This window comes from Bombus pascuorum, chromosome 1, assembly GCF_905332965.1.
Source record: "Bombus pascuorum chromosome 1, iyBomPasc1.1, whole genome shotgun sequence".
NCBI classification, from domain to species: domain Eukaryota; kingdom Metazoa; phylum Arthropoda; class Insecta; order Hymenoptera; family Apidae; genus Bombus; species Bombus pascuorum.
In genome coordinates this window covers 15,910,060-15,935,068 of record NC_083488.1, presented here as the reverse complement: position 1 = coordinate 15,935,068, position 25,009 = coordinate 15,910,060, and the positions used below count along the sequence as shown (strand labels likewise).

Genomic DNA, 25,009 nt, shown 5'->3' with positions numbered 1-25,009 from the left:
ACATCTCATAATCTCTAAACGGAAGCATATTGTTTATACTACGTTGCTTCATCTTCCGAGTCTCGGCTGACATGGAAACTTTCACGTATCTCTGGCCAAGAGGGATTCCCGAGGCGACGTTGCATTTCCTGAACGTAACGCTGCACGAACTATGACATTACGCTTAATTGTCGGTGACTGCATAAACATTGATGAATGCCTGGATGGCTGTGGCCAGCTGTGGACGTGCTTTCTCGAGATCCGTTCGATGACTTGGAAGACTTTCACGACGACCAGGGCCCCCATAGAAAACTGAAAGTCACATCGTGTCAACATTATAAAGTAACGATTATTCGTGTTACGTTGTACCGCGACGTGTCTCGCCGCGAGTCTTTCGTGTCTCGACGATCGACGATCGGCGGTAGGTACGACGTTTTCGTCCGTGGATAAATATTTGTACGTGCGACGTTTTCCTACCGTCATTCTAGGCAAGGAATACTCGGGAAAAATTCAAACCAGGCAAACGAATACAAACAACGATTGTTCGTTTCGTTTCGATAGAGGCAAAGACATGAGGAGTAGGGCGGAGAAAAAAGGAATGAGAGAAAGAGGAAGATTATATTAGTGTAGAGAATAAAGAGAGGGCCGAGGACAGGAAGATCATGAAAGTGAAGGAAAAAAAAGAAAGGAAAGGACAGTGGAAATAGATGAGAGAAGAAAAACCATAAGATGGGAAAAAAGTTATTAGAATGGCGCCTATCTTTACTTCTTTTCGTTTTAGGACTGAACAAATATCTTCTTAATCCTGTTAGAATCGATACTTTTGGATTGTGAAAAAGTTCCTATTCTGTCCATTCTTCCAGTACAGATCTGAACATTAGACAAAACATTATGAAACAACTTGGTTTCCCAATTAACGATTATATGTGCACGAAACTCGTACACTTGTTATGTGCTCGCTCATTATATACTCACTAAAAACACTACATATTACGTTCGGGAATTTCTCTGGTCGTATAATTGAATAGAAAATCGTGATTTAAGTTCACGTAGAAAAAGACCAAAGATACATCTACGTAAGTTATGAATGTTGTTGTTGTAAATTGTTGCGTGGGCTTTTACAACGACACTTGTCTGCGTTAAAACCTCATGAATGAAAAGTAACGTCAAAATGAATTTTATAGCTTGATCTTGAACAGAATTCTCGATACTGTACAAGTCCGGTTTAACTCAAATACATTCATCTTTATTCTTTATACATTTTATACACGACTAATTCGAATACAAAGTATCGTTTTGTATCAAATAAGTCACTCTCTTCTTTCGCTTATATTCGATCGAATAGTCGGCAATTGAAATTCGCTCAGCGTAATCGGATTTTTCCCCAGAACAATGATTTAGCATGGACACCGATAGCACAAGCCGGATAACTCTTGTAGCAGGAAGAAAAGTCAGCCGTGCCCGTTATTCCGACATCGCCGTTAGGAAGAATGTAAATCACTGTCGTTGATTAAACGATTTATTCCGTCTACCGCTTAATTGGACCGATGCGTTTATAACACGGTCCAATTAAATGGGAAACGTTACGTTAAACGCGATCATACGTAACAAACGCCTGATAAGGGGTCTGCGGACCTGTCACGGTATTTAAAGAATCTTCGATCAAGGGGATGCTGCGCGTTATCCCGTTGCGTATCCGCCCTAAGCTCTCTATATCGTCCCGTTCCGCTACCATGTGTCTCTAAGTGGACCGGTTTGCATGACCACGTCCACGTCTGCGTAGGCTGCATCATCGTTGCGAATCGATTGCTAGTATTAGGAAACAAGTAAAAGCGAACGAAAATTGAGAGAAAAGGAAGGGAAGAAACAAAACTGCTTCTCAGGGTAAGAAAGGGTTTCGAGTCGGAGAGAAAGAAAGAAGAGGAGAGAGCATTACACCAGAGAAGATAACGGAAAAATCAACCGTCCACCAAGTTAGAAAAAGCAGAATCCACGAAAGAACCTACACATGGTGTGGTGTGCACGCTTATCTCGCCCAGGCTAAGCTTGTCGCGGGCTTGAAACATTCGAGTCTGGCCTAGCCAGATATAACGTACGGCTTATAGTGTCTGGATATAACTTGGCGCTTGCCGTGGATACGGATAAGTACATAGATCAAGAGAAAGGCTAAGGAGAATCAACGGCCGAGATCCTCCTCCTTCTTCTACCGATTCCTTTTCCTTTCTACCTTCTTCTTCGTATCTTCCTCTTCCTCTCCTTCGCTTCCTTCTCCTATTTGCTCCTCCTATCTGTTCCGACTTCCCTGTCCCCAACCAGCTCTATCGAAGAAGCGGTCAGAGGTACCGCGGGAAATTAATGGGCATCTCCGTAACCGCATGAATTGAGTGGAGACTCGTGTTAATTGGGATAAAGTCTCGTGTTTTTCATGAATGAATCAAGCCCCGTGTCGCGTCTAGGCGACGCTCGGTACCGGTGGAGCAACAGCGCCAGTGGTGGTTCCGCACTCGATCATCTTCGTCGATTTTCCGATCCCTTTCCAAACTGTCTTCTTCCTGTTTAGCTTGGTTCGTTCGATTCCGACGAGGATCGAGCTCAGGGTTGAGAGCTGCTGCTCGCCCACGCTCCGCTACATTCATTCACTTCTGCGTCGATCTCCCCTGGCCCCGCATCGTGGCGAGGAGGAATCGCCGCGGTGCCTTCGGCTCGAGCGTGTTCACCGTTCCTCGCGTGCGCGCTCACGGCTGCCGCCTGTGTACGCGTCTCCACTCGCCTCGACCTAGCCAGCTGACGTCATCTGATTCCTATACGTTTATCCGCGCGCATTTCCTCGCTCCCTCTGCTACCCCCTGTCATGCGAGCCGGCCATTAATAAACTTTATTACGCGGCCGAATCCGCGTGGCAAAGGTCTTTCGACGCGGGAGACGCGAGAGACGCGCGTGGCTACTCGCTTCACGCCAACAGACATACCGCCCAGCTGCCTTCGATTCCGGATATACAGGGTGTCTTAAGCTGGGTGCTAGGCTAATAGATTATTTTACGTGCAAAAATAAGCGACGGAGATGAGATAGCACTAGGAAAACTAAAAATCAGCCACATAAATTTCATGTACTCTTTCTTGCTTTGGCAAGAAACACGTTTAATAATTATGCAACATTGTGTCGCTCTAGTTCTTATCTCTTCTATATCCACTAGTTTTGTAAACTAGAAAAAACTAGGTATAAAGTTTATAAAGTTTAATATTATATATCGTGTGTTATGATTTGAAGATTTCTTTCTATGTAGAATTCTATGTAGAATTCTCGTCGTATTATCACGAATTCTTTGTAACAACCAGACACACGCGGATTGCTTTAAAAAAATGGAATTGAACAACTAAGAAATAGAGCGAAGATTTGCAACAGGAGAATCTCGATCGAACTCATCCCCACGCCTTGCTGGTAATACCAATGCGAAAGAAGCTTCTATCAAATCAATGGCAACCTCAAGGAATTGACTAAGAATGTGAAAGTACTATCTGTCCTGGGACACCCTGTATACTATCGATTCTACCGTTCCATCGGGTATTTTTAATGCTGGATTTCTCTTATTTCTTCGCCTGTTTTGCTGTTTCTGTCCTGGTGTTTTGGTCAGTCGCGGTATCCTTTTTTGATTTCGCTGTTTTTATACGTGTAAAGGATTTTACACGGGATTTTATTTGACCTCCGAGGTTATGAATTATAGGGGTGGAATTTGGCGAATAAAATAATTAGAATTTAATGGTATCAAGTTGCATGCATTTAGCAGATAAAATACAGTACTGTGTAAATGTATTTGGAATATCTCCGACACCGATCTTATGGCGCCAGTTAAACATATTTTTAAGAAGATGTTTCCACTTGTTGTTATATGCAAATCACTCCTTAGACATTCGTGATTTCATCGTTTACCTATGGTTTTTTGCAGTTCACAAATTGTTTGGAGATATTACGGTAAATGGAATCTCTAGTTAAATGCTATGACATTGTTTAGGGTTAAGAATAAAGTACGAATTAAAAATTCGAATGAATTTTTTATATAATACAGAAACATAATATAATATATTTATATAACATAAAGTATAATATAATATAGAATAATAAAAAATACAAAATAGATTTGTTAGATAATAATTGTATAGTACTCTCGAAAGAACAAAGTATTGATTATTCCAAAAGCAATTAACTAGTTTTCAAAAGAACTTGTATTTCGTAAAAAACAACGATAAAATCTAAATAATGCAAAATATATTTACATATATGAAAACGAAACATTTTCGCTCAATAAATGTTTTAAATCTTACGCACAGAGCTTTATTTGGAACATAATGATACTGGCATTATTCAATCTTTTTAATTAATTCTACTATGATGTGGTTTTATTTATCGTATATCTTGTGATTAAACTCTTGCTTTAAAGTAAAAAAGTTCGTTAAAATTTTAACTTGGCATTTTACGTTGGTGGTTAATTATTTGATTTCTAACCATCTTTTTCACGCTTTTATATTTATTACCTCCTGTATGATATCGGTTGCTATGTATTATCGACAAAGTTTACCTACTTTGGCTAGCACACCATAACAGTCGAATAGGTGTCAGATGTAATTTGAATTGCAAAGTAAGATGAGTGCGTTCGACGAACAGCTGATTCATGCGCTACTCTTTACTTGTTTATCGAGTCATATAAATTGTAATCGTAATGATCCATCCTGATCGATTACGTAAGAAGGGCATGAACATATCCGAAACTTATTATGTCTGAGACGATTAGAAACTTGCTTACAAATTAGTTTAATAAATAACTAAAGCAATATTACAACAAGAATAATACCATCGTCAACTTTACAATAAATTTTTGTATGTGACATATTAATAAAATATAATAATACGGTGATGAATAAATGAAATACAGTTGATAAAGAATGAACATACTTGCATGAATATTTAATTCCTATCTTACATAGCATTATAAAAAATTGCCTCCAAATTATTGAAACTGTTACGTAGCATTAGAACTACAACCAGATCGCTTAAAAATCGATCGCTTTTTTGGCAAAGATAATGACGAATAACACGATCTTCAAGTTTAACTTGGTCAAGGACGAAACGTAAGGATGGTGTATAAAAATTTATTTCGAATCATGGATTTATATTCCACGTTATAAATAGTTAATTACATGTAGAAAGCAAGAATTTGGTGATTGAGAAAACATGATTCACACATATAGAACGATGACAAATCTGCTTGAGCACGCATCCGTTGGATGCCACGTTGTCCGAGATTTATGGCGAGATCGCTCTATCGCGATTAGGAAACTGACGCCCTCGACACTTTCCACGATTCAGCGAGAGAGTTCAATGAACGCACAGACCAAACGATTTTCCGTAAGCAGCGATCGCAGCAGCGCAGCGTGTGCCATAGAAAGTTGCGCGCATTAACACGTCGCGGATTGTTCGACGGTAATTGTACAAAGATCCTGTTCCCACGCGTTTTCAGAGTAACTTTTAAATCGACGCATCTTAATTTAACGAATTACTATAGCAATAAAAGGAAAGATACGAATTATTTAATAGTAGAGAAATGTTTTTACCGAAGGAAGTTTCCAAGGACGCAGCGCTTATTGCTTTGAATAAAGGAGCGAAATAATAAATTATATAGAAACATCAATTGCTGAAAGAAAACAAAAGTTTTTAATATACAGCAGTTCGAAGAAATTCTAATTATTAATTTATTTACTTCGTAATTAATTTGTAATTTAATTACTTCATTTTCTTACTCGTAATAAACAAAAATATATAGAATATCCGAAATACGGTACTCATGAAATCTAGCGAGTAAAGGGAATCTCTGCGTAGATTCTAGTTTTTCAATCACCGTTATGAAGATAGAGATTCGCATAAACATCTGCGGTCTACGAATAATATTTTCTGTACATCTAATAAATTTGTACTTTTTTTATTTACGCCATAAACAAATAAACTTTTAATAACGAAAACAAACGGAATTAATGGGCAAAAACACGAGTAAGGAAATAAAAGGGTAGAGAAAAGACTGTGCTGGCCAATAACCTTCTTCTTCAGAGCTTGGCAACGTTGCACGCACATAGGTAGCCGGTTGGTTAATGATGCCCGCGCGAATCGATGATTCGTCAATGTCCGGCGCGGAATTGGAATTATCCGACGGAAGAGCAGAGTGTCCTTGGTCGTGCTCGCATCCCTCTTCGGTCCAAGAAAAATCGTGACGGTATTAGGTAATCGAGTACGTTGCCTTGGTAGAGGACCGATGATTTCCGGAAGTGGATGTGACAAAAGGATTAATGACATTCCGATGCTCGCAGCGTTTCCTAGCCATTTAACCGGGGTTGAATGGTAATGCGTTTCGAAGAAAGCGAAGAATTGAAGTGATGTAAGAAGTATGAATGGGACAACTGTTGAATAGCGCAGGAATTATGAAACTGAGTGTGTATCTGACTTTCCTTTAGTTCCTTGAAGAATCGGAATTGTATTAAAACGGCTGAAATAAACTGTTCGCGTAATGTTAGGTAATTACTTGGTTATATGGCGATGACTATCTTAGATTTTAATGAATATTCAAGTATTTCGGTTCAGTCGGTACCACAGAGAAATATAATTGCTGCTATATAATTGTTTTATACCGTAGCAGAGAGCATAGAAATGGAGTAAGTCAGTCATAGCAAATTCTAATTAATTTAGTTTGTAATTATTTCTTGAAACAAAAGTTTGGAAGTCATTCTGTATTTATAACGCCACGAATTAGATTTTTAGATTTAATAGTTTGCCTAAGCTTACGTTGTACATACAAAAGAAAAAATAGAAATGATACAATTAATTGAATTTACGCGAGTATTTCCTCAATCATACTTTCACCACTGTACAGAGAACATTAGAAATTGAGAAAAGGTTTGAGATTGTGAATGAGACAAGAAGTATTCATAACCAGTGGATCTTTGGAAATGATCTGTAATTACATTACCAACATTATCTCAACAAACTCCTTTTCTTCTGACGAGTACAAGTTATATTTTCGTAGAAAATTACGAACGCCGGTTGAGCCATCAATGTACACGATACAATAGTTGTATAAATGAGTTCTTTCCGACAGTAAAACTCCCACTTTGCACAAAAATCGAAAGGAATTCATTTCTACGCTCAATACATATATACATGTGCGTATACGTAGATCGCGTAAAAATGATTCATAATCGAATTTGGTGAATTGCAAATGACCAGCCAAACTACTTAGCCTGTCTCGAATAACCTTGTAACTCAAATAACCATACCTTCCACTTTACGTATGAGAACGTGAGGTCCAAGGATACGGTCGAATCGCGAGCATGGCAACGATCCAGTCGGAGCATCCGCGGATGGAAGGAGGCAGGGCAGCGTCGGCTGTTGAGCTCTCGATCTTGATCACGATATGCGAACATTATCCTTAGGAGGAAGCGCGAGCGATGCGGAAACCGCGAGAGCGTTCCGTTGCACACGTGGCCGAATGCTGCGCAAGCCCGGAATCGTGACTTTTTCGCGAACACCTGTCTATCTTCCGCCGAATCGTGCACGTATCGGTCGCACGACCTGTCCTGGCACGTAGGAGGAGATCATCTCCATGATCAATGGTCCGCCACGGCGACTGCAGCGACTGCATGTGTCCCCGGGGCCATAACTGTATTCGCGGATAGCACGTAAGATTATGGATGAACCGTTGCACAGTTGCGGAACAATGGCAAGTTAATGGCAATGCACGCGGCATCCCTGAGCTGCCGCCACGGTTCCTCGCCGCGGTTGTGTCCCTAAGCACAGAGCACTGCCGCGCCAAGAAACGCGTAAAGCCCCGTTTACATCGTTGCGACAGTCGTGCGCTGCAAATCCATCGCCGTCTCTTCATCGTCTTGAAGTTATAGTTTCTTGCGAATAGATATGCGAGAAAACAGTACATACTGAAAAAATTAAGCGCTACTAAACAATCTTCGTTCCTAACCTATTAAGGATTCATGTTCAACAGGACATCGTCGATTCCGCGTCACGATATTGAAATAAACGATGCCAAAATACGAGGATCCAATACTCATCATTTTGCTAAACGATGAGACGTAAGTACATATAGATAGCAAACAGTGATCAGATCATTTAACATAAAGTGTCGAAATTGAGATGTTAAAATCTTTAAACTCCGCCTAATTTCATTGATTGAAACGAAGCTCGAGTTCCTATCGACTGAACCTACTTATTTAAACATGAACCAGTATTATGTGAACAGAAAGCAGTACGTAATGGAGAAAGTTGATGAAATCCGAGTTCAGGTTCAAATAAATGGAGTTTTACTGCACCTAGTAGTTGTCGTAATCGATTCGCATGGATGCTGTTTATCTTGACTCTTCAAATGCAACTCTTTTTAAATTTCAATTGTATTCTACCGTTTATCGCAGTAGTATGAACGGACCATAACGCGATCACGTGTTTGCACGCTCACGTTCCTCTGGAAGCAGAGGCGACGCGACGTTGCGTGGACATGCGTGCGCGCATCCTATTGTCGTAATAATGCACGTTCCCACTCTTCACGCCCGGTTGCCGGAGGCGTGTCGCGTTCCTAGGAAAGCTGCCCATCGATTTCGCTACGATGGGTAATTTTCTAGCGCTTTGCGCCGCATACGTTGGCTGATCGTGAGAGGAGATCGGTGCGTCAAAGCGGATCGCCAGTTGTCGATACAGTTAGCAGGAACGCAGTCGTCTATATGGCAACTTCTTTTTCGCCTCGCACATAAACTTTATCGATTTAATATTATTGCAGAACCTACGCGTATGTGCTTATGAATTATCGCGCAATATTTCGTGATTTTGTGTCTTTTAATATACATCCTACGTCACGTATATCACGTATGTATTGTAAAAGTTGCAATCCAAGTACACATCCGTGTGAACGCGTGAACTGAATGAAATAGGAGCTTTCAATCGCCTATACTACTGTAGTAAACATCTTTGTTTTCAGCAACTCCAAAGGAACTTTTTCAATCTCGTTCCATCGATCACGAGTTAGGAGGAATGTATGTTTTTTTTTATTTTTTGTTTTCGCTTACATAACGGAGGAATGTTTGATAAAAAAAATGATAGAAACGATAATAAATCTGTTCAATTTATCGTGAACATTATGAATTATCGTAGATGTTAGATAATTGTAGTAATTATCCTCGACATAAACAAAATAAATGCGTTTGCTCGTTTTTGAGACGACATTGTTGCATGAATCATACGTAAACCAGTTGTATATCCAGGAAAATCTGAAATGCTGCGATGGCGCGTTCGGCCCGCAATAAACTCATTTGAGAACGCTTGATCGAGATATAGTGCGCTCCATTTATTTCCGCGAGGAAGACTTCTTTTTACGTATCTAGGTACATAAATGTGACCAATTATTTTCATTACTTCGGACGAGATACCAGCTAGAAAACAACGAAGCTGGAAGGGAGGGAGATGCAAAATCTCGAGTATAGAGAATTTAAATTTATGACAATCTGAGCAGAATTAATTATTTCGATTTTGCAAATTAATAGCTGTGCGCGAACTAAATAAAAGGACCTTGTTTTAAACTTAATTAAATATGCTGTAAGATATAACAAAACTGTATGTGATTAATATAAGCAAAACAAGTGGTTGCAACTTAAATTATTTTTACGTCTTTTTACCGAATCTGATTTGTTAGGCTCGATTGGTTAACTTATTCGGTACAACACTACGTTCTTCCTTTGTTGATTTAAACTAACTCAGTTTAGTTTAATTTTCTCACCTTCACCTAATCTTATTCGATTATACATAAAATTTCGCTGAAACAAAATAAAATCTTGTTTCAATAGGTAAACTGTTTAATTAATTTACTCTCTCCACGTAAAATTATGTTCTATTTACTTTGTTGAATTTTCTTATTTCCATCTGATCTTTTCGACCTAATTTCACACGAAACGTTTAATTTTATAAATTCTTATCAAACATCAGTCTATTTTTAATGTAATTGTTGAAGTAGTTACTTCAAGAAAAATTCTACATCTTTATTTACGTATATCCGTGACCTGGAGACCGCTATTACTCAAGAAATAGAATTTAATGAAACAAAAATATTCTAAATACGAAGAGGTCCTTATTATTGTACGCTTGAATATACATTATGTTTTGGGTTACAGGGTCTAGGATCAAAGGAACTAATAAATAGATTTCTATTTATGTTCCTTGTAGCCTTTAGCTAAAGCTATAAGGTTAACATTTTTGTTAATGTCCCTTTGCTATAAATATGTGAAAGTGCTCCCTATCGATTTTATTGTATTTGTAGAGGATGGTTGTTCGTGTGGTTTAAATGACGAGATATCTTGATATTGAAAACTGTAAAATGTATTTAAAATAATTAATAAATACAGAGAATGTTCGCTAAGACTGTGTATTGATCGCTAAATAAAATTTCTGCCGACTGAGACTGAAAAACTGATCACGTTATCGCGTTCGTTTATTTATACTGATCGGGGGTATACGGAAAATTTAAATTCGTCTTTGTTTGACGGTTGCCCGTAACGGCGACAATGTTTTTGCCCGGAGTTTATTTATTTTTACGTTATGTATGTCCTAACGATGTTGATACTCCGAGACAAAATAACAACATGATTTGAATTGCCCTCTAGCTCATGTGCCGCTACATACTGTAACACTAAGAAAGTAAGGATCTGGATCAGCATAAACTTATACATTATACTTATAATTACACCTTTATTTATTTCAATATATTTTTCTATTACAAATTCATCCACTTGTTCTTCTACCAATCAACCTCAACAGTAATCTGCTATTATTTCATCCACAATATTCTCAAATCCTTCGATTCGTTCTAATTCTAATTCGGTCTAAAGAATCATGCTCTCAACCTACCTGATTTTTTAGCCGATTCGATTCTCGCCGTTCCTGCGAGTAACAAGGTAGCATGGCTATGCATAACGATTAGTCATTGGATCGATTATCGATTATAGTCGAACCGAATTTATTCCGGCCTCGATGTTAGTAGTCGCGTCACGTACGATCGAATCGGATACAGAGCAGACAGAAAAGAAAAAGATACGATTGAATTGTAATAGAGTCCATGTTCGTGTCCATTGCGAGATATTATCGCGATCCAATCGGGATGAAATTAATAAAGCAATTTGTCTGCTGAATTAATACCGATAGCCCCAATTCAGAGTGACTTCTGTCCTATGACAGCGCACTATTTCACAAAGGCGCCGTTTATGCTTTTGAGCTTGGCATTATCTTCGATGGTCTGAATTCCAATGGAAATGTATCATCATCAAAACATGTTGCCAAACATACATCAATGTTCTACCTAATCAGCCAATTTTAAAATGGACTTTGTTATTACTTTCAAATTTTGAACTTTAAGTGCAAACAAATTTGACACATGACGTGTAGAGTTTCTTTAAGGTCGCAAGACGGAATTTCTTTGTACTCACTCTGTAACGACAACGTTCAATTGTTGCAACACTCGATTAGCATTGTACGAATTAACGTAGAATTATAACGATGTGTGGACAGAAATAAATCTGAAGCGCGTCGGTATAGTTTAGATTCTTTTCAGATGAACTTTTTTAACACCGAGCAGAATATAATCGAATTTAAAAAATAAAACAATATAAGTAGTAAAATAGTAGATATATTTTATAATAATTTTCAAAATCAGATGTATAGTTTCGTTAATCACAAACAATGGTATCGTATGTATATTCCATTAGGCGACAAAAGGAATTCTAACAACGCTGCAATCTTTGCATAGAATACCTTATTATCTGACTGTTTCGTCAATTTTGGAGGGATTGAGAGACCTTTTATTTCATCATCGATTTCTTAGAATACTCAAATAAATTATTATCAATTCGTTTGATGATTCGCGTCACCGGTCGAAATAGAGAATTCACACGTTTACCTGCTGTTTCGCGTTAAAAGCGACTCAACTCGAAATGAAAATTGCATGTAACATGCATGATTTCAGGGAGCATCTAGAAATTCCGCGAATCTAAGTCGCGATTTTGACGTGGATAATATGCGAATCACGTAATTTCGGAAACAGTATTTGGTTTCGATCAGTCAGCAGAGTTCCTCGAAAATTTCGGCTAGCGAGTCACGTGAGTAAGGAATATTAAAGTCAGAAACGGGGTATGGTTCTTAGTATCCAGGATAGGCTTGGCTAATCGCTCGTAAATACGCAGCCAATGCTTCGCGCTGCCTCGCGTATTCGTAACCCATAAAGTTCGCTTGACTAGAATTTCAACCAGCCACGTCGTCTCGACCTAACGTCGTGATTTTATCAACCTACGGACATGACTATCGAGTCTGAGAGCTGTACACCTTTCTACGTGCACGTACTTCCCGATCCTTACGCGGAAAAGCGGTCTAAATGGACTTGTTGGATTAATTATTCCAGCGCTGATTCGAAAGAAGCAGAATTGGTTTCTTTAGAGAAAAAAGAAAATACATCAATTGAGTTTCTTACAATTGAAGTGACGGCATATATTAGGTTGTCCGAAAAGTATCTTCCTTTTACAGACACGTCTTTTACAACGATGCTTCTTTATACAAACATGAAATTTAATTTGTCGAACGTTGTGATCTTTATTTTGATAAAACAAAATGGATCGTATGTAATTCGATAAAATAATATAAAACGGAAAATATTATGCATCCATTATTTCCTTATAAAATGAAAGAAACTTTTTGAACGACCTAATATTTGAGTAAGAATGGCACGTACATTACGAAAGTTTTAACACTGGTACATACAATGACAGACAAAAGAAATTTTATGAGGTAAGGGTATAAAAAGACGCCATAATCTTACAGAACGAATTTGTGTTCAATAAGAGCAGTGAATAAATGTAATATATACTACAGAATAGGTAATTATTACAAATATTATAATTAAACCAATATGGTATTTCTAAAATTAAAATATATGATATTAAAATATATGATATTTCTAAAATTCATAGTGCATCAAGTTTAGACATTTTTTGCTCGTTACTGTGTTTCATGAAAGACAACAATTTTAAAAAGAAGATGAACTACAAATTATATTATTCTAAACAACTGTTCAATACAAAATTTGATTGGAGCAGAAAGAATGTTATTATTGATATTAGTAGTATTATTTTTGAATTTATAATGAAACTTGTAGATGCTTCAATGGAGGTAGAAAATATGAACTACAAATTATGCTATTCTAAACAACTGTTCAATACAAAATTTGATTGGAGTCGAAAGAATGTTATTATTGATATTAGTAGCATTATTTTCGAATTTATAATGAAACTTGTAGATGCTTCAATGGAGGTAGAAAATATGAACTACAAATTATGCTATTCTAAACAACTGTTCAATACAAAATTTGATTGGAGCAGAAAGAATGTTATTATTGATATTAGTAGCATTATTTTCGAATTTATAATGAAACTTGTAGATGCTTCAATGGAGGTGGAATTAGGGAAATATTCCTAAACGTTTGGTTGATAGTGTATTAATCTTCTCTTCAAGATTCCTGTGTCAAGTTGGTTCATAAATATTATTTCATAATAATATCACGACAACATACAAGTAACACCACGTAACGTTTCCCTCATCATATACCTCATAGAATTTACATTCTTTCCCTCTAAAATCACTGCTTCTTATTTTCCCTCCTTATTTTCTCATCGTTTACAATTTCAACTTGTCAATTTGAAGACATCGTTTTTAAACAGCACACCAGTCTACTGGAGCCAACCATGTGCGCCATTTGATCGCAGTTCCGATCTTAGGTCGTGGAAAGTGTTCTTCCTAGTGCGTTCATGAGCCAGAAGGATGAGAGGTAGGGCGTTGGTAGACGACAGTGAGCCGGTACGTGGGCCGTGATCCAGGGCCTCCGCCAGTACCGGTCTTACTGGGAAACGCTGTTATCCTGCCCTCGAGGCCCAAGGTGTACCGCAAGGACACGAATGTGGCAGTTTTTGTCGCCATCGTTCTATCGTTCAGGCTGGCGCACGAGCTAAAAGCTTCTTTTCTCGCATCGAGTTAGCGGAGGCCCCGAACTCGCTCGCGGTATATTATTGCATCGATAAACACGCCTACGTCTTTGTCTCGAGGGAACCGTGCGGGCGCCGTTTTAGCCTTCGTTGTTCGATCGAAATTAAGGTGGAAACGAACGAGGAAGGACAAGAGGGTCTTCGAAGGTCTTCTCTGTACGTTCGATATTCAGTAAACGACGCTTCGGAATGAGTTTCAGGAGGGATATTTTTTCCATGGGCGTTTTTAACAAGAAATCCTTGTCGCCCTTGGAGCATCGAAACGGGTGTACCTTCACTTTCGGCATGTCTCGTGTTTGGTTATTACCGGGGAGTGGTTCGGGTATTCGTACGTGAAAGGAAAGGTTGATATATCATATCTTGCGATTAAAAAACGTATATCACGTATATATTATTTCACAAGGAAATAATAAGACTGGTATTGTACATGAGACGCTCTTTATTTGTTTAAAATCTTGTAGCATGATCGCGAGAGGAATAAAAGGTATTGGATAAAAAAGCTTTGCGAGGTCGGAGAATATAAACGTCTGTAAGGTATTGTTAAGAGTTTGGATTTCGGAAAATAATTGATAAATTCAAAGTCCCTTTTAAAAATCGTTCTTGATCGATGGACCAGTATTAATCGAGTCAATGATTCATATATTATAAATTTTCGATAATCGGAGGAGTAGTATATTACGTTTTATCAAGTGAGCTTTTATATTACTAACCTATACCAGTATATAATTTCTCGTAATAAATCTAAGTTCTTCAATTGTTTCTTAATAAGTAAAATCAAGGAATAAAATTTATATCTTCTTAACTCGAGTTAAAAGAGGAACACAAAGAAGATACTATCCAAAATTCTTACTGAAAATTCCTAACTGTAACTCGTGAAAGTTACTTTCGTATTCCAGGAGTCACGCTTTACTCCTTATCCTAATAATAATCTGACGATTGTATATAATTATCTAAATTTATCGTAATCGTTGGCAGAAAACAGGACCTTAACGTATCTGTAACTCCAACGAAGAAGGAGCAACTTTCCAAAATTATTACTCAAAACTTTGAGCCATAACTTCTTGAAGCCACTCTCGTATCACATTCCGAAACGAATTGCGGCCACACATCATATCTTATTCGCCGCCAACACGCCAAAGAATCTAGACAAATCCAGCGTACAATCTCGTTCGTTTCGAGCAACTTTATATTCGCCTATCCGCGGTATCCGGGCCGCGATCTGATGGCTGGTATATCACGCTCGCGTACACACGCACGCACGCGACGGAGAAGTGGTGCAGAGCGAGTGATGCATGGACGCGAGCCAGTGTCTCCAGTATTCTTAAAGAGCGCTATTTATACCCCTGACTGCACAGGCTAAAAGAACGGCCAAGGAGCGGGTTCCTCAATAAGGCAGCAGGTAGGCTGTACAGTGATTCAGAGGCAATTTTTCCAGCTGCTCCAGACGGTGGCTCGACTCTCTGTCTGCGTGTGCACGCTTCCATCCAGCATCCACCCTTTCTACTTCTCTTTCTTATCCAACTCTTCGTCGTTCGCTTCCTCTTCCCTCCAATCGCTCACGGCTCTTCCCCTTCGTTGCTGGTTTCTTTTTCGCGCATCCTTCATGCCGCTAATCCCGAATCATGGATCTTGTTGTCACCTTGATCGCTCGCGATCGTCTGGTTCGCCGCTCAGCCGGCAGCCTTTAAAGGAGAATCAGGACAACACTATCGCACGCCTATGTGGATATAGATATATAAGTACTTGAGACACAATTAAGGATGCGGCTGATTACTCGAAGGTGTACTTTTCTGGCTGATTGGCTCGTCGAAGATTCAGGAAAGTAAGTTGGGCAAAGTAAGAGTTTGTTAACTTTATCGATTATTATCGGTGATCTTATTCGTTTTAATTGGAATGATTGGTGCTATTTTGAGACTCTTTTAATATAATTCGCATTCATCCAAGTGAAATTATGCTTTTTCGTCAGCTATGCAAGGCTATGATCGAGACTATTATTTAGACTAGTTTTTATTTTATAAGATAACAAGAGTAAATCAGTGCGATTGGAAATATACAGAAGCTACGAGATATTTGAATAATTAATCATCCGTTACATTAATAATTATAATAATTATATTAATAAGTTCAATATCCATTAGGGTCATCTTTAACAATTAACAAATAATTAAAATATAAATCGTACACTTCTAATAAATATCATACCTTCAAATTGCTCTCAAATTATACCAATATGATCATGGCAGTCGTATCTCGTTATAGTACTAATAAAACCGCACAAGTTTTACACAACACATGTAATATACCAAAAGTTTTCTATAAGTTTCCAAACAAGCCACTTTATATACAAACTTGTTAGAAAATTCAATATTGAGCTATCATAAATATCTACGCAGTAACTAGGAAAAATCAGGCGACTTTCTGATTTAGTTGACCCGTTGGTTCACGTGTGCACGGAACTAAGAGCAAGAATCGGGCCGGTGTGTGTCTATTACCGTGTCTGCTGTGTTCTGGCCGGATAACGAGCCTGGAGAACGTTCTCGCATAAAATGTGATCGAGGCGCATAGTTTGCACCGCGTCCTTAAAGGTTTCGCATTCCCGGGCAAAGCGGCCGCAACGACCGTAGCAGAGCGGAATATAAGCGTTATCAAGCGCGACGATTTCGCTGGCCTGGTACCGTTATCTCATTAGGCGAATTACCGAAGAGGCTCGAATGTTTATCAGCGGCCCGATCGAACTAATGATAGCTCGATACTGACGATCGCTTGGCAAACCGAGAACACTTGGAGCCAGCGTGGGCGTTGGGGCACCTCAATTAACATTGGAATGGCATTGCCGTCGATTTCACGTGGGCGTTCGGTATCCGAGACACGTATCCTTTCCGTTCGTTTCACTGTCGTCGCCGGTGCTGCAAGTGGCTGCCTGATTTGTCCTCGCGGTTTCGTTGGGAGCTCTATGCTCTATTCGATTTCTGGCGTGGGTTTATTTCGTGCGTTTCACAGTATGCAATTCCTGTTATATACTCTCTTGTCATTTGCTTCCCTTTTTATTCCAGGCTGAAATAGTATTGTGTATAGTTGGGTATTTTTTGACGTTCCACGTGGAAAATGTTTGCTGTGTTCTATTCTGGCGTGACTTTATTTTCTGCATTTGACACCTTGCACTTCCTGTCCCTGCTTTGTTTGTCGTTTGTTATTTATAGTAGCATTGTACGATTACAACACTTACATAAAATTTGTTACTTTTTTAAAATACAAAAGCGGTATATGTCATGAAAAGTTTCATTTTTTCTAATTCTTACTCGGAATACTTCTATATATATAGCAAATATGAACGACTAATTGTATAAACTGTAATCTATACTGAGCTAATATTTACTCTGTAATCAATTATTTATACAAATGAACTAATACCTATACAGATATGCACTACATGTAACTGCTTAAGTAAATAGCATACACCTTCTACCTCATCGATTGAACAGAAAAATAACATTTCACTGTTTAAACGCAATATTCAATCTTTGCTTGCGTTTCGTTTTATCTGTCTCCCCATATCCCAAGCTATGTAACGAATAAAGTAAAAGTATTTAATAAGTAGGTAGATCGTTCTCTGTTGTCAACTTCAAGCAAGTGTTGATACCGGTTACGAGGCGAATAATTGTGGGTTTTCACGGCCGGTTGATGGAAGAAAGGAGCGTTTGCTTACCTCGCTGTACTTCTTCATTAACAGCGTTCGAAAATTAGCGTTCAACTGCATTTCGCGTGATTTAACCTTAAACTTGTTTTATTGTTATAAATCACAGTGCCGAGTATGTTATAGACACAAGCTGTTTTACCGGACGCAAGTATTTAATATCTTTTCTTCGTAAACGGTGTCATTTGCTGTTTAGCGGTGATTTACTTTTTACACATAACAATTGTATGTGTAATAATTGCAAAGTAAAATAATTCATTTTTTGTAGAAACATCTCCAATAAGGATTATTGTTAAATTATAAATTGGGTATATGAAAAATATACGCTTATTGTATACAAAAGTGTTATTTTTATCTTCCTGTATAATAAAAGTTTTAAAAATACATTTCTTATATTTTGAAGCATTACAGATATAGGCGCCAGAGATAACGCTCGAAATAGTGCGGATTAATATACGTTCGATATTATTAAAAGTCGATTTCAATCTCGTGATGCCTGCTGGATAAGAACCAAAAAAACAACTATTGTATATCTAAAATTAATCAGCCATTTAATGGCCATTTTCTCGCTTTAAAGGCTTTTTAATTCACTTGCGACTGTTATATGAGTATACTATTATACGAGCGTATCGTATATTACTTTCTCTAAAAACACATTCAACACGAAGAACACATAAACACTTATAAACTCACCTTTGCCGTCTTCAAGTCAATATTCGTTATTATACACGACTGCATACACGGAATAAACTCATAAGAATGGAGAAGTTGGATAAAATAGCCAAACATTACAATACAACTTACCTTCGATAACTTTAATTGATCGATTCGATCAGTTGAATAAAGCACAGCTGAAACTTCAACTCGCGTTTCATCAGAGGCAAGAGTCCCATGGGATCGCGGCGATTAGTCAGGTCGTCGACTAGAAGCAAGCGGGGAAGGAAAACGGTGAACGCACGTTCCGGCGCGGTGTTCGGAAAAATCGATCGGCTCGGGGAGAGGATATCCGATGGTTCGCGGGATCGTTTGCAGACCGCTTACACCGACAGATGGGATTATCTGATCTTGAATCTAGCTGGGACGGCTCGACCGCGTATAATTGCCATCGCTGAGCGAACGAGCGTAGCTTGGTCGAACGCGCCAGCTAGAGAGAAGAGAGAGCCCTTCTTTTTCTACCTACGGTTCGTTCCTTCGTCGACCGGCCATACAGTGGTCCATTCGTTGCGTTACTCGTTCTCCATCATGATCGTAGGTCTGTTGGTTCGTTGGTCCGTTCTTTCGTACGTTTCTCAGCTGGTTCGGTTGCCGGACAATGGTTGCTGCTTCTGGCGTCGTTGCTGCCGGCTGGCCGGCTCGTTCCCCGCCGGAGTCAAGGCTGTGAACTGGGAATGTGCGTGCAACTATGCTACCTAGACCTTTTATTCCTCCTGGTATCCGCCGCCTTCCCTTACCGTAGCTTATACGCGTCGGCAACGGCCATCTAGTAGTGCGTCCGCATGAATCTACGCCTCCCCATCCCTACCACGCTAGTGTCCTATCTTCCTTCCTCCCTTCTCCTTATCCATTTCTCTTTTCCTCTTTTCCTCCTTTCGTTTCCAGCTCTATTCATCCTCTCCACCTTAGCCGTCGTTCCCACTTCATCCTCCTTCTAGTTCTTCTCTTCCTCTTCGTCTTCGTCCTCTTCCTCCACATCTCAGGACCAGACCCAGGTTGGTCGGCTTCCTCCTCGTACCTCCCCGCTTCGTCTCCCCCTCGCCCCGCCGCTCTCATCCCCCTTGATAACGATCTTCCACTGACCATGCCGCGCGCGGACTTTTACAAACCCCCTGGCACCTGTCCACCCAAGTAGATAATAACGCTGCCGCGAATCCCGCACCGCAGCCTGATTGCCTGACTGTTACCTTACCCACCCTGCCTATTCGTCCCTCTCTTTCTCCATCGCGGCGATTTCACCGCCGCGCCGCACGGCGGTCGCGCGGCTGTCTCTCGTCGTCGTTGTCTCTTCGTCGTTTCTTCGTCCTATCTCCTCTTCTCTTAAGGTTCGTATCGGTCTTTGCTGTTTTCCCTTACTAACCGAAGGATGGAACGGACGGTAACGTAGAGCGTCAGCACGAGGAGGACGAGGAGAACGCGGTTTTCTTCTTGCCGTGCGGTCGCCGAGGTTAGGCAACCGCTTCAAGGAATCATTGTCTCGCTCTCTCGCGGACGATCTTCTTCGCCGCTGTTCTCCGATCGTCGCGTGGGTCGGTCGTAAGGATGTAAGGATATAAGGCTTGGATATAATATACGATATAACGAACGTGCGAATTAATCACGCGGCGGCCTTCCCCTTTTCTTGGTTTCGTGAGTTTTCAGCTTGTGCTGCACTACAGAATGTTAGGATGGTTTGCACCAAGGGAATCATTCCTCTGTTCGGAGACTCGCGGATTTAATTTGTAATGAAATTTTGCTCGTAACGTTCAGCTGGTATCTTTTATTCATAGGATAATAGTCTAAGTTAGAAATTATTTCGGGATTTTAATTTATCCTGCTACGAACCTCGAATTTCTATATCTCAATCTTACTCTCATTTTAACAAGCGACAAGAATTTGTAATATTTCAAGAGAAGATGTCCAACGTAGGATTGATACGAGAAATCATGCATGCCAATAAGACCTTTTTTCATCTTTTGTCCAAACTGAAGACACTTTTTAACGTTAGAATAGAATAATTGAGTGGAGAATGATGGAACAGACTTCATTTTTATTCTATATTGATTCTTATTGCATCAAACATGTGAATGATTTCATTATACCATGGATCCTACTTTACGTAGAGTTTCAAGACATTGAAACTTTCAATATCGTCCATAGCAGAGTTTAAAAATTTGACGTCATGTATTAACTTTCGAACGTACAAAACTTCAATAAACAGGATAAGAGAAGAGCATTTTGAAGCGTTTTAGAATTTAAAACCCAGGTAATTCTGCAAAACAGAATCCTAGAATCCAGAATAAAAGATTTGAACGATCAATATAATAGAAGAGAATAGCATTCATAGCAACGTCTTCGTTCGCATAATGCTTTGTCCTCGGCTCATTTCTTCCTCCGCATCTGTTCCAGGTAAGCGTGTCCGAGCGCAGTGCGTGTCACCTGCGCGCTTTATGACCGCTTGTCATCGACGCGTGTGGCGCGACCAGTCGAATCCATCAAGACCACCTGGGAATCCTTGTCGTTTGAACGAAAAACCGCTTCGTGACTGTGGCGAGTAGGATGTCAAGGAGGATCCGTTGAGGTCGGTTACGCAACATTTACTCGCGCGATTCAGATGGAAATTCAAACGCGTTCTTCCGAGACGGAACGATTTCTTTTTCCCTTCTGTCCCCTTCTCATCTCCTTTTTCAGGTAGTTACAATGTTCGTGACTTGCGTAAAACAGTGTTTAGACTAGCTGCTTGTTTAACCCGCCCGAGTCAAAATCTTTTTTAGATCGTGAAACACGTTTCCTGGATATCGCTTGTTATGTTAATTGTCTCTATTCTGAAAGATTGATCGTTTCCTTTGAAACGGACTGGTAGCGATTTGTTGGCATAATGTTTAAGAAATATTGGAATTTTGAAAGGGAATATCTGTAGTCACGTTGATTATATTCAAATTTTCTATGGTCCTAATCGTTGTGTTTGAAAACATTCTCAGCCTTCAATTGTTCCCAGCTTATTTCCAATTTTTATTGAAGCAATTACAGGCACACTGTTATTTAAATGTCTTACACATATTACGTGTGTATCATCAAACGCCATCATTAAATTGAAAATTTCGTTGTTTCAGGGAATAAATGATTAACGTTCTATCGCGCGCAATTGCCACTTGACAAGAATCGCTCGCTTTTGTTACATAGTCCTCTAACACACGATAGAATGTTTCATTAGTTTTTCCTCGCTAGCTTCGATATACACTTGCACGTCAGATCGAGTTCTAGTTGCGCGAGTCAATAGCCAGTTTATTAATATTAAATAGAATTCCTTTGAGGGGTACGTCGACGGCACGTCGCTACCATTTTATTAATTAATTAGGGGAAAAGGGAACGGAAGCCTTTGAGGTTGGAATATTTCTGTAACGAGGCCACGTTACGTTCCATTGCCGCCATTTTAGAACGTCCGACGATCAATGCTGCGCTTCTGTAATATTAAATTTCAATCGTGCCTGGTTTTAAACGTGCAACCAGAAGGAATCGCAGTGTATGTCTGTGTATGTGCGCCGGCATGATCGATTATTCGATTAGGAAATTCTGAAATCGGATGCCGCGAATCTATTATATTGTATCCGCAACGAGGCCGCGATTTATTACGTAACCCCCGCTGTCGCAGCTCAGCTGAACGTAATGCTTGAATTATTAAAATCATGTTTTATTCCATCCACCGGATATTTACGAGGTAAAAACGTTTTAACGAGAGCGACTGCCTGGATAGCTTGATTAGCCTGCTTTTTTAACCGCGTGCCAATTCATCGGGGGAAGAATTTTTTTAAGGTTTCAAATATTAATATTAATTCCAGGTTGGTGAAATTTTATCATTTACTGCGTAGATCGTACGATACGATTTTTATTACAACGGACGTACGCATTAAGTTTCTTTTTGCCACCGATAGTTGCACCAAATTTTATACGCATTCGTAACAAAAACCCTAGCAACTTATCGAACAACTCAGTATAATTTCAAATATGCTCTACAGTCACTCTAACAGTTTTTTTTTTTTTTATTTTATTTTGGTTATTTTACAATTTGTCCTTGTGGACATTTGGTAAAGTGTTATATCTTGTTGGTGAAGAAAAAAAAATATAAATAAAAAATAAATATAGCATGTGGGCGGCTACCCCCAGCGGGGTGCCAGCTTCGTTTTTTCTAAGTTATATCTTTTATGTCACTCTAACAGTGAACAAATTTTCTTCGAAATCTACTCTTACTTGCGCAATAGCAAACGGATAGAAAATAACAATTTCCTTTCATGGTCCATCGCACAGAAAAAACTCTTTAACAGAATCAATCTTCCAGTTTAACACGCGACATTTGGTTCCCTCAGTGCGGTATTAACTCTCGTTCGAACAAAAAAGGATGTAGTCTTCTTTGCGCGACTAGACGATTAACCGTTGTCACGAGAAGAAAAACTACGATTTGACAGTCGCCTGTGAATGAGCACGATTAAAGAACGTTAATGACCCAAGCAGAAAAATGAGGAACGCAAAACGCGAGACCGGTCTCCTCGGAAACTATATAATTCACGTGCGTTCGGACACCCTTAATGGTATATCGCGATGATCGCGCGCCGCGATCTTTTACGTTCTGCGGAACGGTGAAGTGGCTGCCTCTTTGTAAGAGGGAGGACTAAGTGAGCAAAGATAAAAAGCATCAAGGTCTTCATGGAATTCTACGAACGTCAAGAACCATTGGCCATGGGTGTATGACCGTTAACGAGCTCCGTTTTGCCGGCTAAAAGTCTCCCTTGTTTCGTTTCTTTTTTTTTTCTTTCTTTCCTCGTATGTCCCCTGTTCCTCTTTCTCGATTATGATTTCATTCTTTATTGTGACACTGTGCTGTGCGTACAGCACAGCTTTGTACGGTGATTCGTTCGTTCGCTTTTGTGAGAGGTCTGCTGATGTCATTCAGCGCGATGTCTGGTGCATTGTTGCGTGCTGTTAGATTATGATGGATTTTGGAATAATTTTTGAAATTGAAAAGGGATGGTACCGTGGGAAGTATCGTAGCCACGTGTCGGTTGTAGTGGAGACTATCGAAGAGCTGAGAGTCCTAGTCGTTCTACTGTTATTCTTCATAAAGTTCTACGTTTACTGTTATGAGAACTTCGTTATAACATTTTCAATCACTGAAACATATCGGAACAGAGAATAAAGTTTTAAGTCAAGGTAAAAACTTAGTAGAGATTTCTTGTTATAAATTTGTCAGTATCGTTACTCTGACCAGAAAGAAATTGCATAATTCAGTACTGTGTCAGAACACCGAAACAATCAAAGGGGAATTTCAAAGGCTGAGGATGGAAAACTAAAAAAGTAATTGTCACCTATCGTTTCCTAGAGTTTCTTCTATTCTTTCTGCCAATTATATGTTCAGGACATCATTTTTTTTTAAACTTTTAAGTATTTCCCACTTTCTACGAGGAACTTTTGAAATACATGCGCGATATGATACATTCGTAAAAATTGTTTGCGCTATGTGTTCCAATACCCTTCATACATCACTGTACATTCATATAAGGAACGAAACTCATTCGTTTCAATTTTTCCATTTCTCGTTTGTTGAACTTTGCGCTTAGTCCTATTTTCACACGAGCCACGTTCAAAAAATTGAACCAATACATCATCACGGGCATAGGCTGTTCTCAGCGTTGAACTTTTCCAGCCCCAGCCGGCAACCCGATCCAATTAGCGCTGGCAACGTCGAAATATCCGTTCGCTAATTGCGCTGCTTAAATCTATTCGTCCTGTTACTTTCCCGGCCGCCGCGGCGCGGCGTTCCAAGAATTTAGTCGTTGTCGTCGTTCGTGGTCGTCGTTGCTGGACGGTTAATTACGTTGCTCGAATTACCAGGGACCCGAGGTGACTTTGATCTGGGAAAGTTCGCTACGGCGCGTTCTCTCCTGGCCGCGTTGTCTCTCCTCTTTCTAGAGAAGGGAACACGTAAGCCTCGAATCTGGTTCGAGCAACTTCCTACTCGATCGCTGGTCCACATCAGTCTGTCGTGCACGATCGACGGACGTTTCGAATCAGCCGGTTAAACGGCCCGCTATTCGTCTTTACGCGGACGACGTTGTGTAATACGGCAATAGCACCCGGAAGGTACCATAAGAGAGGAACACGTCGACGTGTCCAACATGTGAACTTTCACTGTCGTTGATCCCCGCTGTGGCAGCTTCGCCTCTATCGGCTACCCTTCTGTCTTTTCGCCGGCTTTCCTCTTATTTGCCTGATCGATGAATCATAATTACATCGCGGATACTTGTACAAATTCATACTTCTATGAATATAATTTAAGAGATGAGATCTAGTTAGGCGTGTTGTTTTACTCTATTAAATATTAGGCAATGCAATCCACGTTGTTTTAAACATTACTTTCTTTGTTGTATTATCCACGTTGTTTTAATATTACTTTCATAAAAAGTTGCTCTATTTATATCATTTTTCTATGAAAATATTTACCTTATAAAATTGATTGATATTCTTTGAGCAA

The 25,009-nt window shown here is 39.5% G+C and overlaps 2 long non-coding RNA genes across 2 annotated transcripts in view; both read right to left on the bottom strand.

Moving 5' to 3' along the window:
- The window catches only part of LOC132906362 (uncharacterized), a 152,078-nt gene that overhangs the window by 9,245 nt on the left and 117,824 nt on the right, over positions 1–25,009 (bottom strand). The gene's annotated exons all lie outside the window — the stretch shown is intronic.
- LOC132906062 (uncharacterized) lies at positions 5,969–10,429 on the bottom strand. Its single transcript, XR_009657931.1, has 3 exons — positions 8,343–10,429; positions 7,994–8,235; positions 5,969–7,903 (listed from the first exon to the last, which is right to left on the bottom strand). It is a non-coding gene; the product is annotated as an uncharacterized LOC132906062 (long non-coding RNA).